The sequence below is a fragment of the Phaenicophaeus curvirostris genome, chromosome 2 (assembly GCF_032191515.1).
Source record: "Phaenicophaeus curvirostris isolate KB17595 chromosome 2, BPBGC_Pcur_1.0, whole genome shotgun sequence".
In the NCBI taxonomy this organism is placed as follows: domain Eukaryota; kingdom Metazoa; phylum Chordata; class Aves; order Cuculiformes; family Cuculidae; genus Phaenicophaeus; species Phaenicophaeus curvirostris.
The window spans coordinates 118,218,920-118,233,705 of NC_091393.1; the positions used below are offsets into that span (position 1 = coordinate 118,218,920).

Below are 14,786 nucleotides of genomic sequence, written 5' to 3' on the forward strand. Positions count from 1 at the left end.
AGAACTTTCCAGGTTTTGGTTCAGTATCAGTTTCATTTTTGATACCCTGCATTGAAAGATATTTCATCCATAACAGTATCCAAAAACTAGATTCAATTATCACCTGTCACATGGAAACTGAGTTAATTAGCAGAATTTAAGTAGTTTATTTTTCCATTTCCACTGCAGTTGAAAAACAATCTGCAGTATATTTACCAGAGTTATTTTCCATACAGCAAGCTCTGTATATACAATATTGTTTCCAACAACAACGAAAGTCTAAGATCAGGCCATATACTTTTTTTCAATGGCATTTTTTAATTTGTTAAAGCTTTTTTACATTTATTTTGGGCCTTCAAAGGGATTAGAACCATTGCATCTTCAAAACAACAGAACTTCAGGCCAACTCCAACAAGCCTGGGTGAACTATTTTAAAGGTGAAGTGATTGAGACCAGCCCTGACGAGAAGGACTTGGGGTGCTCATTGATGAGAATGCCGACACCCAGAGAACCAAACCACATCCTGGGCTGCATGCAAAGCAGCGTGGCCAGCAGGACCAGGGAGAGGATTCTTCACTCTCATGAGATCCCACCCACAGTTCTATGTCCAGTTCTGGAATTCCCTACATAAGAAGGAAATGGAACTGTTGAAACGGGTCCAGAGGAGGCCACAAAGATGATCCAAGGGCTGAAGCACCTCTGCTACGAGGACAGGCTGAGAGAGTTGGGCTTCTTCAGCCTGGAGAAGGCTCCAAGGAGACCTTAGAGCGGCCTCCAGTACCTAAAAGGGGGTCCAGGAAAGCTGGGGGGGTGCTTTTTACACAGGCATGTAGTGGTAGGATGAGGGGAAATGGCTTAAATTGAAGGGGGGAAGATTTAAATTAGACATTAGGAGAAATTCTTCACAATGAAGGTGGTGACACACTGGCCCAAGTTGCCCATGGAAGTCATGGCTGCCCCATCCCTGGAGATGTTCAAGGCCAGGTTGGATGGAGTTTTAAGCATCTGATCCAGTGGGAGGTGTCCCTACCCATGGCAGAGGGGTTGGAACTGGATGGGCTTTAAGGTCCCTTCCAACACAAACCATTCCATGATTCTATGACTCTATTTTAAGGAACAAAACCATTAACCTACTTGTAAAAGGGACCAAGATCCCACAGCTTCCACTGTGCCTTCAGTGAATATTCCACACTAAAATATGAATCTGGGAATGTGATTTTGGACACCCAGGGGAAATTCACCTGGAAGCCCTGTCACAAAGAACAATTTAGACCTCTGTAGAAAAATACTGCTGAGACAATAAGATGCAGCTGGAAGAGCACCAAGGAAGCTTGCAAATGGTACACATCCAATGGATTTTTATAAACTGGATTTAAAAGAACGTAAGAGGCACGTGCTGCCAAAGGCAGAGCTTGTTCCAGTCCTTACTCTGACTCTATGACTCTATGAACGAGAGGCCTGCACCACATGGCGTTATACCTGATCCCTCACCAGTGGCTCTCCCTCATTCCTTAACCCAACATCCATAAAGAGATGTCAGGAGACGGGAACAGAGGTATTTCCCACATCAGTTCCATTCCAAGAAATCCTAACTAGTTGTACAATTGTAAATTAGGCTTCACACTAATTATGGCTGAGCACACATTAGGACTCTACGCTCGACTTCACAGCAAGTTCAGATATAAGCAAACTGTCAAGGCTTAAATTCCATATCCTCGACACCACCATGCACACAACATCTCACTGTTAAATGTGAATATACCAGACCTATAAGAAAGCATCACAATTTACTGGGTTCTGCTATAAACACTTCCAGAGTGTCGAGTTATCATTACAGAATCATGGAATGGTTAGGGTGGGAAGGGACCTTAAAGCCCATTCAGTTCTAATCCCCTACCATGGGCAGGGACACCTCCCACTGCATCAGGCTGCTCCAAGCCCCATCCAACCTGGCCTTCAACACCTCCAGGGATGGGGCAGCCACCACTTCTCTGGGCAACCTGGGCCAAGGCCTCAACACCCTCACAGCAAAACATTTCTTCCTAAGATCTCATCTCAATCTCCCCTCTTGCAGCTGAAAACTCTTCCACCTCATCCTTTCCCTGCACTCTCGGAGAACAAGCTCTTCCCCAGCTTTCCTGGAGCCCCTTTCAGTACTGGGAGGCTGCTCCAAGGTCTCCCCGCAGCCTTCTCTCCAGGCTGACCAAACCCAACTCTCTTAGACTGTTCTCGGATGGGAGGTGCTCCAGCCCCTCTGATCATCTCTGTGGCCTCCTCTGGACTCATTCCAACAGATCCACATCCCTGTTGTGCCAAGGACTCCAGAACTGAAGGCACAGCTCCAGGTGAGGTCTCTCCGGAGCAGAGATTCCTTCAATCCTAATGCAGCACCTTCCATCATTACAAAACGCTTGTCTGGTATTCACCTTTCAGCTGAGCGCCATTCGCAACTGGAGCATGGAGGAAAGTCTGGAGAACTCATCCAAGCTTTCCTGTCAGAGCTCTGCTTGGAAATCTCTGCTCATAAAAAAGAAACAGGGAGCAGAACTGCCAGCTGTTTACAGAATCAGTGGGGAGACCCAGGACCTATCGTGTCAAGAATTACATTTAAGAAACACATGGAAGATAAAGGGATGGAGCTTCCCCACCCAGGTCACAGCAGCTTTAACTCGAGTTAGCTGTTTATTTTCATGCACAGTTTTTCCAGCATGATTTAAAATAACAGGTCACAAGGATGTGTCAAAATCCGCTGCAGGTTAGTCAGACTTTTAGGTAAAAAACAACTCCAAAGCCAGAGGCTGACCAGCACCTCCACTAAAAAGTCCATCTCTCAACTTATTCTAGATCTCTGACATTGGCAAAAAAAAATGGGACGCAAAGTCTCTGAATAAGAGGGAAACGGGAGAGGGAGAGGGAAACGGGAGAGGGAGAGGGAGAGGGAGAGGGAGAGGGAGAGGGAGAGGGAGAGGGAGAGGGAGAGGGAGAGGGAGAGGGAGAGGGAGAGGGAGAGGGAGAGGGAGAGGGTATTCTGTGCACAAGAAATAAGAGAAGGAGCACAAGCTGTGAGATTTCTTGTACAATTTGCATATGAATCTGATTTAATGGTCTGAAAAGCTCAGGGATTTTCTCTCCTCTTTCTTCGATCAGGGAGTTATACAATGTTAACAGAAAAGGGAAAATAAAAGAGAAAAAAAGATGGTTGGTTTTCACCATTAACCTCTCAGTGCAGCTTTACTGACAGATTACAATAGCGACTGGATTATTATTATTATTGAAACAGCAAATACCAGTCTGAAACCCGGGCAGGAATCACCATGCTGTGGGTTGGTATCTCTCTCCCTCCCCAAGCCCTCATTTCCAAAGACAGTTTATGCTGCCTACAGGAGAAACCACTGACACCGGGTGTGTACCGACACCGACACCAAACCATTCCAATACTAAGTGATACTATTTAATATTGCTTGATCCCATAGATTCTAAACTTATCCTGCCAGTCACCATGTGGATTCCACACATGTAGGAAAGCTACTGATCTGTTTGGGGTTTAAACAGTTCCTCATTCATAATTTCATCACACGAATACAAGAAACAAGGCTACTTCTTGCCTTGCCTGGCATATTGCCTGATTTTTGAAGTCTTCACACTCTGAAAATCCCCCCTCAAAAATGAGACTCTTGGGATTTCAGATGTCACATTAAAAACGAGGGGGGGAATTAAGCCAAAGAAACACCAATTTGTGCTTGTTTCATAGCATATTCCACGATAGATAATTAAAGATAAACAAAACTCAAACATAAATAGCTCAAAATAGATATTTTTAACGATTCGTGTTCCAAAATAGCTGGATGCAGGATTGGCCTTGACTGGGGCATTTTTGTCACTGCTTTAAAACAGAACCCAACACTTCAGGATCTTTTCCCTCTACAGAAAAATACAAACACATTTAAGCGCCCCTCCGCTGATCAGCTTTAAGCTGATAACTTGTGGATCCTTAGAGAAAAAATATGGATCCTGTGGAGTTCACTAAGCAAGGCAAGGCAGCCAGCTGTTGATTCAGATATTCCCTGCACTGTTTTCCTCTCCTGCATCACCTTCCCGTAACTCCCCAACTCACATTAGCTTCGCTAAATCACCAACCTCTGCACGGACACACAGTGGTTTAAATGCAGCTGCCACGATAGCTTGCAGAACAGAATAAACCAGTAAGCAGGTTTAAACAGATTTAACAATATCTACGTGCAGATTTACCTAAGTTGGTTAACAAATCTGCCCAGTTTAGGCCACCAGACCCGAGCGCTTGGGTGAGGATCCTCGCTGCAAGCTCCATGCACAGAAATTCCTCCTCGCTTTTTCCCCACTCACCCAAAGGCACCAAAGGGAAACATCCCGCTCCTCCTTATGCTGAGACACGTCCGAGCTGCTTCGTAGTCAACTGGGTCAACTGCACAAGAACCTGCCTATCTTTTCAGGGGAAACAGTAGGAACAGTATTGCAGGATTATCAGCGCAGAAGCTATTTAGCCAGCGTTTTCCCTGCGGAGCGCGCTGGCACTAGCCCAAAGCCAAGCGAAGCCTAGTTTCTAACCTACATTTCCAGCCAGGTAAATTAGTTCAGGCTTACAGAACCTCCAAACCAGTTCAGCAGTTTTTTCCCCTTTGTAAATGACAGAAGCCCAGGTACAGCACACGGTGCTGACACATCCTTTACACCCTGCCCAGGCCCCTGAGTGGTTTAAGATTTGTCCCGTGGCAAAGCCACAGCATTTCTAATGGTCAGCTTTACATGGAGATGCTGCCGTGGTGATAAAAACCAGTTTGGCATCACCCTGACTCACACGTGCAAGGCCAGGTACGCACAGAGACGAAGCTTTTTTACAAGCAAGCTGTAACTCTTAATATTGCAGCTACAGGCAAACATCCTATTCCAGATCCTGCTGCGCCGGGGGAAGAGGTTAAAGCTCCCAGCCATTCTCAGACTGAGCAGCAAAGCTACTCCAGCAAATCCTCCCTTGCTCACTGTGGCTCCAAGGGGCTGGATCCGCACCGTAAGGGTGGAAGCAGGCAGAAAGCTTGAGCAGGCACCGGCAACACGACAACAAGCAGCCACCTCTCGCACAACCATAAAGTGCTGCTTCACTGCAATGTTACTTAAAAACCCCAAATCCTCCATATTTAGGTTGCTAATACGCTGTGCTTACCAAGCCTTCTGCTTTGCCATCACAACTCCGCTTCTCCACCTCTTTAGGTTTAGGCTGGAAGTTTTTGGAAGCAAAGCCCACTTTTCATAGAATCGTAGAATAACCAGGTTGGAAGAGACCCACCGGATCATCGAGTCCAATCACCGTATCAAACACTAAACCATGCCCCTTAGCACCTCGTCCACCCATCCCTTAAACACCTCCAGGGAAGGTGACTCAACCCCCTCCCTGGGCAGCCTCTGCCAGTGCCCAATGACCCTTTCCATGAAAAATTTTTTCCTAATGTCCAGCCTGAACCTCCCCTGGTGGAGCTTGAGGCCCTTCCCTCTCGTCCTGTCCCCTGGCACTTGGGAGAAGAGCCCAGCTCCCTCCTCTCTACAACCTCCTTTCAGGTAGTTGTAGAGAGCAATGAGGTCTCCCCTCAGCCTCCTCTTCTCCAGGCTAAACACCCCCAGCTCTCTCAGCCGCTCCTCATAAGGCCTGTTCTCCAGCCCCCTCACCAGCTTCATTGCTCTTCTCTGGACTCGCTCCAGAGCCTCAACATCCTTCTTGTGGTGAGGGGCCCAGAACTGAACACAGGATTCGAGGAGCGGTCTCAGCAGTGCCGAGTACAGAAGGAGAATAACCCTTTTGCTCTGGGTTTGCACCGTTCCCACCCCACTGCAAACCCATTCCAGGCCCAGGGTTGCTGGATGCTGCAGCAACATAAAAACCATGGAACTGCTGATAAAAATTGCCTGCTCCTATCTGCCAGCATTTAAAGCTCAGATGCGGAAGCGCAGCCACATGCTCAGGGTATTACACACCACACTGGCCCTTCAGGAATACCTGGTTAAAATAATTACCTGTTAGTCCAAGCCCTTCCTGCTGAAAATCCTGTCTTTAAAGGCAGAATCTAACTTTTAAAACTATTTTTCTTTCTTATTCCTCCCCTTTGATCAGAGAGATAAGAACCACGCTTCAAAGAAACACAGCCAACCAAGCGAAACAAGAATAACTCGTCAGATAAATAGTTTCCTTATACAAAACATACTGTTTTTTTCAACTGGCACAAGCATTTATGCAGGAGACGGGGTATTTTTAGTAGCAGTGCTCACACCTTCATTTCTGACAATCCCTGCAAAGTCGCATGCAAATTACCCCCCTCAGATTAGCAAGCAACAAGGTGCTGATCTCCAGCAGATCTGTTCCTTGAAAATATGCTTATATAATTAAGCCTAATAATCCTAAAGGCTCCCAGTATTTCTAACAACCCGCCCAACAGCCAAGCCAAGAGACCCGAGAGACACTGACGCAGTCCCAAACGTGGACTTTTCCAACGTGAAGATGACAGAGATGCTGCTCCGATTAACCTACAATGGAAGTGTATAACTAATTGTATGAATTAGTCATGCCGCTGTGAGCATGTGTCGTAGCATTATCGGAGGGCAAGGCTCAGGGAAAACACGCACGCTGAGAAAAAAAAAATCAAAGTGAGTAAGAAGGAAAGGCCTTGCCTTTGGAAGAGCCGGACCCCTCCGCTCGCCTGTTTGTTTTGGAAGCGAAGGATCGGTGCTGCCATATTGTTTGGCAAAACCTTTCAAATGACAGATACCCATCTTGAGCAAATACGTAGGGATTTAACGTTTCCCCGTGCCCATCGGCTCGGAGCCAGGCGCAGCCCTGCCAAAGTCACTACTGGTTATTATCTACCATCAAGAGCTGTTTGTCCCCTCAAGTGGCAACTTGAACTTTCACCATTTTCACAAAACCGCGTCACGAAGCTAGGGATGCTGCACCCCTTCCCCAGCAAATTTCAGGCTCTGTATCCATATTTCCCTGGGTTTTTTATCCTCTCCCTGCAAAAGGCCTTGGTACAAAGCTAGGGATGCACCATGTACTACTTATACTCCCCTATGTAACCTATATTTTTACCTCCTCTTATCTAAGAAAGCCGACAGCCGCAGCGTAAAAGAGTTGAGAACACACAGAGCTCCACTGAAATATCCTGCAGGCAGAGATCACGACCTCGGAACTGCGACGGGACAACGCATCTCCAGAAAAGTAAACAGAGCTTCATTTTTGTTCATAGATACCACCTTGCTACCAGAACCCAGCAGGTCTCTTACTCTTTTTTTTTATATATATATATATATAGATATACACACACATGCAATTTTTATACACACACACATATATGTGCATATCCTGCCAGCCCACACAAACTCAGTCTCTTTTTTCCAGCCTAAACCAGCATCACGAAGAACACAAGCCACGAGACAGGGTGAAGAACACACAAGCACCACCCACACGAGTCCAAATTTCCAGTTCTAATACACTTTGCTGTGTCACTCTTTTTTTTTATTTTCCTTCTCCTCTCGGCTATACCCTATTTGGGTAGTGAAAATCTGATATCTACTGTCCGCTGATAAGGCTTCCCATGGAAGCAAGCAGCAGCCCCAAGACGGCGTTCCGCACCTTTCCACCCTCGCAAAGACGCTCTTTTGGGTGCAAAAAAAAAAAAAACCAACTACCCAGCGCGCACGACCCACTTCTCAGCCACCGAAAGGTCAAAACGCACCTAGGAAACTGGAGAGCTGGAGCGTGGCTAGCAACCTCCATCGGAAGGAAGGAAACAGCCTTTCCACGACAGATTTTTCTACCGCTAAATGTCATGTTCCGGCAGGCAGAGCACACACACCTCCTCCCCCCCAGCCCCGCTGCACAAACCAGGGCTACCACAGACCAGCAGGTATTTGGGATGATTTGGAACCCACTGCTCCGTGTCTCTAGGAGAGAAATGAAGCGAATTTAGGGCAAGCGCCCAGGCACGGATGGGGAGGCAAATGCCAGCTTCCCTACCAGCCTCCTGCAGAGCCCCCCTGAATCCAAGGAGCCTGGACACCCCAACAGAAAACCATTCCTTAAACATCTCCCTGGTACCTCCTGGCCACCTGTGGTTTTCCCTGGTGGCCACACAACCGTTCCCCAAACACCCCAGTATCTCCTGGCCACCCCTGGCTCTCCCTCCTGACCATTCGCTGGCCTCGTCGCTGAACTTACTTGCCACTGGTGGCCACCAGAAGGGTGGTTTGGGGGGCACCGACTCCCCCAACCCGGAGTGGGGCACACACGATGCCACAAGCAGACAAAGAACTGTCACCTCAGACTGAGCATCCTCCTTTCCTGGGGTGGGGGGGCATCCTCCAGCCAGGAATGGGGGAGGGGGTGTAAATTGAGAGGAAAAAACTATGTTTGCACTTTTTAAATCAACTTTAAATTAATCATAATAAGGAAGGAGGGGGGGGGTAGGAAAGGGGAAGCTGGGATTTCAGCAGGAGGGGGTTAAGGAGGATGAGGGGAGAGGTCTGGCTCTGCTGCCATGGTAGCCAAGGTGGGGACCAAGGTGTGTGTCCCCTCCCTCCACATGTGCCCCTCCTCGGGAAAGGAGGGAGCCAGGAATGGGACAGGTCTGGGCTGTGTCACCCCCCCTCCCTGTGCCCCCCTCTCCCTGTGCGTGTCCCACATATCACGGCAGCCCAGGGGCTGCACCAAGCTGTGTCTCCCCCTCCCCACGGGTCATCTCCCACCACCCTCCTCACTGCACGTCTCCCCAGCCATGGCAGCATGGGATGGGGAGGGGGGGTCGGGGTGGGATGGGGAGAGGGGGGACAGGAGTGGGATGGGGAGGGGGGGGACAGGAGTGGGATGGGGAGGGGGGGGACAGGAGTGGGATGGGGAGGGGGTGACAGGAGTGGGATGGGGGCGGGGTGACAGGAGTGGGATGGGGGGGCTGACAGGAGTGGGATGGGGGGGTGACAGGAGTGGGATGGGGGGGACAGGAGTGGGATGGGGGGAGGGACAGGAGTGGGATGGGGGGGAGGGACAGGAGTGGGATGGGGGGGGAGGGACAGGAGTGGGATGGGGGGGGAGGGACAGGAGTGGGATGGGGAAGGGGGGGACAGGAGTGGGAGGGGGAGCAGGGGGGGACAGAGGTGGGATGGGGAGTGGGGGACAGGCTGTCCCTCCTACCTGTCTGCCCCCTCAGCATGTGTCCCCCCTTCACCATGGCAGCCCAAATGTTGGGGGGGGGGGAAGCTGGGCTATGTCCCCTTCCTCCATGTGTGCCCCCCCCCCGCCTGTGTCTGGCCCCTCCTGTGCGTGCCCATCCTTGCTATGCAGCCCAAGGTGAGGGGGAGAAGGGGGGGCAGGCTGTGTGTCCCTTCCTTCCAAGGCTGCTATAGCAGGGGACACACAGCCTCCCCGTCCCCTGTCCTCCTACCCTGACTGCTATGGAGGGATAAGTGGCGGGGGGGGGGGAAGACTGAGTGTCACCCCCTCCCATGTGTGCCTCCCCCCCTCCATAGGAGCCCAGGAGAGGGACACACACACGACCGGCTGTGTGTCTGTGTCCCTTCCATGTTGTGTCCCCGCTCTGCTCCCAGGCTGCTATGCAGGGGAGCGGGGGCAGCTGTGCCCCCCCCCAACCATAGCAGCCAGGGGGGACAAGGGGGGACAACACGGCAGGCTGTGTCCCCCCCGCCTCAGCATCCCCAGCAGGCTGTGTCCCCCTCTCCCGTGTGTGTCTCCCCCCACAGCAGCCGAGAAGGAGAGGGGACAACACAGCAGGCTCCATGTGTGTGGCCCCCCCATAGCAGCCCTGGGGGGGGTGGGGGTGTCACGGCAGGCTGTGTCCCCCCTCCATGTATGTGTCCCCCCCCTCCATGCATATCCCTCCCCTCCATGCGTGACCCCCCCTCCCATGTGTGTCCCCCCCTCCCATGTGTGTGACCCCCCCCACGCCTGTGTCCCCCCCTCCATGTGTGCCCCCCCATGTGTGTGTGTCCCCCCTTTCCCATGCATGTCCCCCCTCCATACGTGTGCGTCCCCCCTCCCGTGCATGTGTTCCCCACCTCCGTGCGTGTGTCCCCCCCAACCACAACAGCCAGGGAGGACGAGGGGGGACAGCAAGGCGGTCTGTGTGTCCCCCCCCCGTATCTCCCCTCCCCGTGTCCCCCCGTTGGGTGCGCAGCAGGCTGTTCCCGTGCCCCCCCCCCCCCGCGGTGACAGCCGCCCCCACTCACCTGCCGCTGGTGACAGCCGCCCCCCCCGCCTCCCGCGCGGGGCCGAGCCCGGCGGGCACCGCGACAGCGACACCGTCGGGGTTGGCCCCGGGCGGGGGGGGGCGGGCGGTGGCGCTCGGCGGGGCCGGAGCGGGGCGGCGCTGGGGCCCCGGTTCCCGCGGCGGGGGCTCCTCCCCGGGGCCCCCCGGGCGCTGCGGGGCTCCGCGCTGCGGCCGCTCGCCCTCCCTCCTTCCCGGCGGGACGGGGCGGAGCCGGGCACGGAGGGCGAGGGGGGCGGGGATCCCTCCTCCTCCTCCACCTCCTCCTCCCTCCCTGCTCGCTGCCGGCCGCCATTTTCCCTCCCCCCCGCCGCGCCCCCTCCGGGCCGGGCAGGCGGGCGCCATCTTCGAGGGGGTGCGCAGCGCCCGCGGGCGCCCGGCCGGCCTGGGGCCTCATCGGCCTGGGGCTCCCCAGCTCGGTGCTCAAACACCCTGACTCCTCACCAGCTTGGGGCCCAGCCATGCTGCTGCCCCACCACCCCAGTGCTACCCTGCTGTCCCATCAGTCTTGGTGGCCATCAGTCTTGGTGGCCAGCTACCCTGGTTCCTCTCCAGCCTTCATAGAATCATAGAATAACCAGGTTGGAAGAGACCCACCGGATCATCGAGTCCAACCATTCCTATCAAACACTAAACCATGTCCCTCAGCACCTCGTCCACCCGTGCCTTAAACCCCTCCAGGGAAGGTGACTCAACCCCCTCCCTGGGCAGCCTGTTCCAGTGCCCAATGACCCTTTCCATGAAAAATTTTTTCCTAATGTCCAGCCTGAACCTCCCCTGGTGGAGCTTGAGGCCATTCCCTCTCGTCCTGTCCCCTGTCACTTGGGAGAAGAGGCCAGCACTCTCCTCTCCACAACCTCCTTTCAGGCAGTTGTAGAGAGCAATGAGGTCTCCCCTCAGCCTCCTCTTCTCCAGGCTAAACACCCCCAGCTCTCTCAGCCGCTCCTCATAAGGCCTGTTCTCCAGCCCCTTCACCAGCTTCGTTGCTCTTCTCTGGACTCGCTCCAGAGCCTCAATGTCCTTCTTGTGGTGAGGAGCCCAGAACTGAACACAGTACTCGAGGAGCGGTCTCACCAGTGCCGGTGAGACCAGCAGTCTCACCTTGCTCCTAGTCAACCTGGTGCCCCACCACCCTGGTGTCCAGCCAGTCTTGTCCTTCACCGTCCTGGCTTCTCACCAGCCTGGTGTCCAGCCAGCCTGGTGCCCCACCATCCCAGTGCGACCCTGGTGCCCAACAGTCTTGGTGTCCAACTACTGTGGTTCCTCACCATCCTGGCTCCTCACCATCTTGGTGCCCCACAACCCTGGTGCCCAGACACCCTGGCTCCCCACCATCCTAGTTCCTCACCATCTTGGCTCCCCACCATCCTGGTTCCTCACCATCCTGGCTCCCCACCATCCTGGTTCCTCACCACCCTGGTGCCCAGCCATCCTGGCTCCTTACCATCCTTACTCCATACCATCCTGGTGCCCATCCATCCTGGTCCTTCACCATCCTGGCTCCTCACCAGCCTGGTGCCCATCCATCCTGGTGTCCCACCACCCCAGTGCCACCCTGGTGCCCAACAATCTCAGTGTCCAACTACTCTGGTTCCTCACCCTCCTGGCTCCTCACCATTGTGGTGCCCAACCATCCTGGCTCCCCACTAGCACTGTGCCCCATGACCCTGATGCCCAACTACCCGAGTTACTCACCATCCTGGCTCCTTACCATCCTGGCTCCCCACAACCCTGGTGCCCTGACACCCTGGCCTCCCACCATCCTGGTGCCCAGCCACCCTGGTGCCTCAGCTTCCTCGTGCACAGCCATCCTGGTGCTCAACTATCCTGGCTCCCCACCAGCCTGGTGCCTCAGCATCCCCATGCCCAGCCATCCTGACTCCTCATCATCCTGGTGCTCAAACACCTTCATGCACAGCCATCCTGATAGCTCAGCGCCCTGGTGTCCAACCAGCCTGGTGCTCAGCCACCCTGGTTCCTCACCATCCTGACTCCTCACCATCGTGGTGCCCAACCATCCTAGTCCTTCACTATCCTGGTGGCCAACCATACTGGTGCCCTAGCACCCTGGTGCCCAACCTCCCTGGTTCCCCGCCACCCTGGTACCCAGCCATCCTGGTGCCCAAACACCCTGGCTCCTCACCACCTTGGTGCTCAACCAACCTGGCTTCCCACTGTCCACATCCTCCACTGCCCTTGTTCCCAAACATCCTGGCTCTCCACCGCCTTGGTGCTCAGCCATCCTGGCTCCTCACTGCCCTTGTCCCTCACCGCGCTTGTTCCCAAGCATTTTGGCTCCCCAGCACCCTGCCTCCTCATTGCCCACTGTTTGGCTGTGGCCAGCAGGATGGGGGTCAACAAGGCCAAGTGTCAGGTCCTGCACTTGGGTCACAACAACCCCATGCTGCGCTCCACGGTTGAGGAAGAGTGGCTGAAAACCTACTCATCAGAAAAGGACCCAGGGGTGCTGGTCAATAGCGGCTGAACATGAGCCAGCAGTGGCCCAGGTGGCCAAGAAAGCCAACAGCATCCTGGCTTCAACTGGCCGAGATGTGACCAGCAGGTGTACAGAAGGGATTGTCCCCCTGCACTTGGCACTGGTGAGGCCACACCTCGAATCCTGGGTTGAGTTTTGGACCCTTCATGCCAACAAGGACTTTGAGGGGCTGGGGCGCATCCAGAGAGTGGGGAACAAAGCTGGGAAAGGGTCTGTAGCCAAGGGGTTCTGGGGGTGGCTGAGGGCCCTGGGGCTGTTTCGTCTGGAGAAGAGGAGGCTGAGGGGAAACCTCATCGCTCTCTGTATCTTCCAGAGAGGAGGTTGGAGTGAGGTGGGTGTTGGTCTCTTCTTCCAGGTGACAAGTGATAAGACGAGATGCAATGACCTCAAGTTGTGCTGGGGGAGGTTTAGACTAGATATCAGGAAAAATTTCTTCACTGAAATGGTTCTCAGGCACTGGCAGAGGCTGCCCGGGGAGGTGATTGAGTCCCCATTCCTGAAGGTGTTGAAAAGACAGGTTGATGAGGTACTCAGGGATTTGGTTTTGTAGTGGACAGATAGGGTTGGACTTGATGATCTCAACAGTCTTTTTCAAACAAACATGTCTATGATTCTCACCACCCTGGTTCCCCACTGGCACCCATGTCCCCACAGCAGCCTCTGCCCTCCCACCCCTTGCACCTTCCCTGGCTTCTCTGCCACCTCACACCCAGGCCCCTGCCATTGGGCTGGAAGCCTGGCATCTCCTCGTAGAATTGTGGAACCAGAGCTTCAGGGTGCTCGTTTTCCTCTGTGAGGGCTTATTTTCATAGAATTGTAGAATCATGGAGTGCTTTGGATGGGAAGGGACCTCAAAGCCCATGCAGTTCTAGCTCCCTGCCATAGGCAGGGACACCTTCCACTGGATCAGGTTGCTCATCCAACCTGACCTTGAACACCTCCAGGGATGAGGCGTCCATGACTTCTCTGGACAACCTCACCCTCAAAGTAAAACATTTCTTCCTCAGATCTCATCCCAATCTCCTCTCTTTCAGCTTCAAACCGTTCCCCCTCATCCTATCCCTGCACTCCTGGATCAAGAGCCCTCCCCAGCTTTCCTGGAGCCCCTTTCCATACTGGAGGCTGCTCTAAGCTCTCCTCAGAATTTTCTTTGGGTTCTTTCTGTGCAGGCTCGTTTTCCTCTATCAGGGCTCTTCCTCAGGATCTCAAGAGTACCTGTGTTACAACAAAACACATTGGCTTTACAAGACCCTGGCAAACACACATCGCAAATCTACCTGGTGTTGTCACTCACTTTGTCATCTCATCTGGATTTTTGTCTTCTGCAGAAACCTGTGCCTTTCTTGGGGCCCACAAGTTACCTTGGAGGTTCTCTGCTTCCCAGGAAAAGCCCATGCAGGCTCTATTTCATAACTTCCTCCTTATCTCTGGAGCATCAGCGAAGGGGATGGGTGGGATAAGCCGAAGTTAACCCTTCAGCAGGTAAAGGCCCAGGGGATATCGATCGCAGGATTATCGTGTTCTGTCATTTTGGGACCAATAAGACTTTTTCTGGGCTATTTTATATTCATTCCAAGAGGATTAACTGTAGGTGCATTTGTATAAGAAATTATGTCTATTTTGTCCACCTAAAAAGTTTGTAAACATCTTTTCAGGAGAATTTCAGACCTGTGCGTGTGAATGAAAACATCAAAATGAGCGGGGCGGTAGTGTAGAAACGAGACAGAGAAGAGCAGCGACCTGACATCATGCACCACAACAAATCCTCCGCTGCTGAACTCACGCTGTCCACGAGGTAACGAAGGAATGCTTCTGATTCGCCTTTAATTGCATTCTTGGTAGGGGCTGAGGCAACGCGAGCAGCCACTGCGTGCTGCTGCATGACCCTCCGTTGCAACACATCTAGATGGAAGTGCTAATAGATTCCTTCTGGTCCTGTTCACCTCATGACAGCAGCGAGGGAAGGAAGCTCTGTAAAAGTCCCAGAGTCTTCATGAACTGCCAGCTCTCCA

General features: G+C 53.1%; 1 protein-coding gene across 5 annotated transcripts in view; it reads right to left on the reverse strand.

Annotated features, from left to right (window-relative positions):
- The window catches only part of NCOA1 (nuclear receptor coactivator 1), a 175,945-nt gene extending 165,584 nt beyond the window's left edge, over window positions 1–10,361 (reverse strand). For 4 of the 5 annotated variants that reach the window (XM_069850607.1, XM_069850603.1, XM_069850608.1 and 1 more), the window contains exon 1: window positions 10,240–10,361. The gene's annotated coding sequence lies outside the window, so the exon portion shown is untranslated. Of the gene's footprint in view, window positions 1–7,850; window positions 7,867–10,239 lie in introns of those variants that run through there. The other variant, XM_069850604.1, reaches the window with a different exon arrangement.
- Between the last annotated feature and the right edge of the window lie 4,425 nt (window positions 10,362–14,786).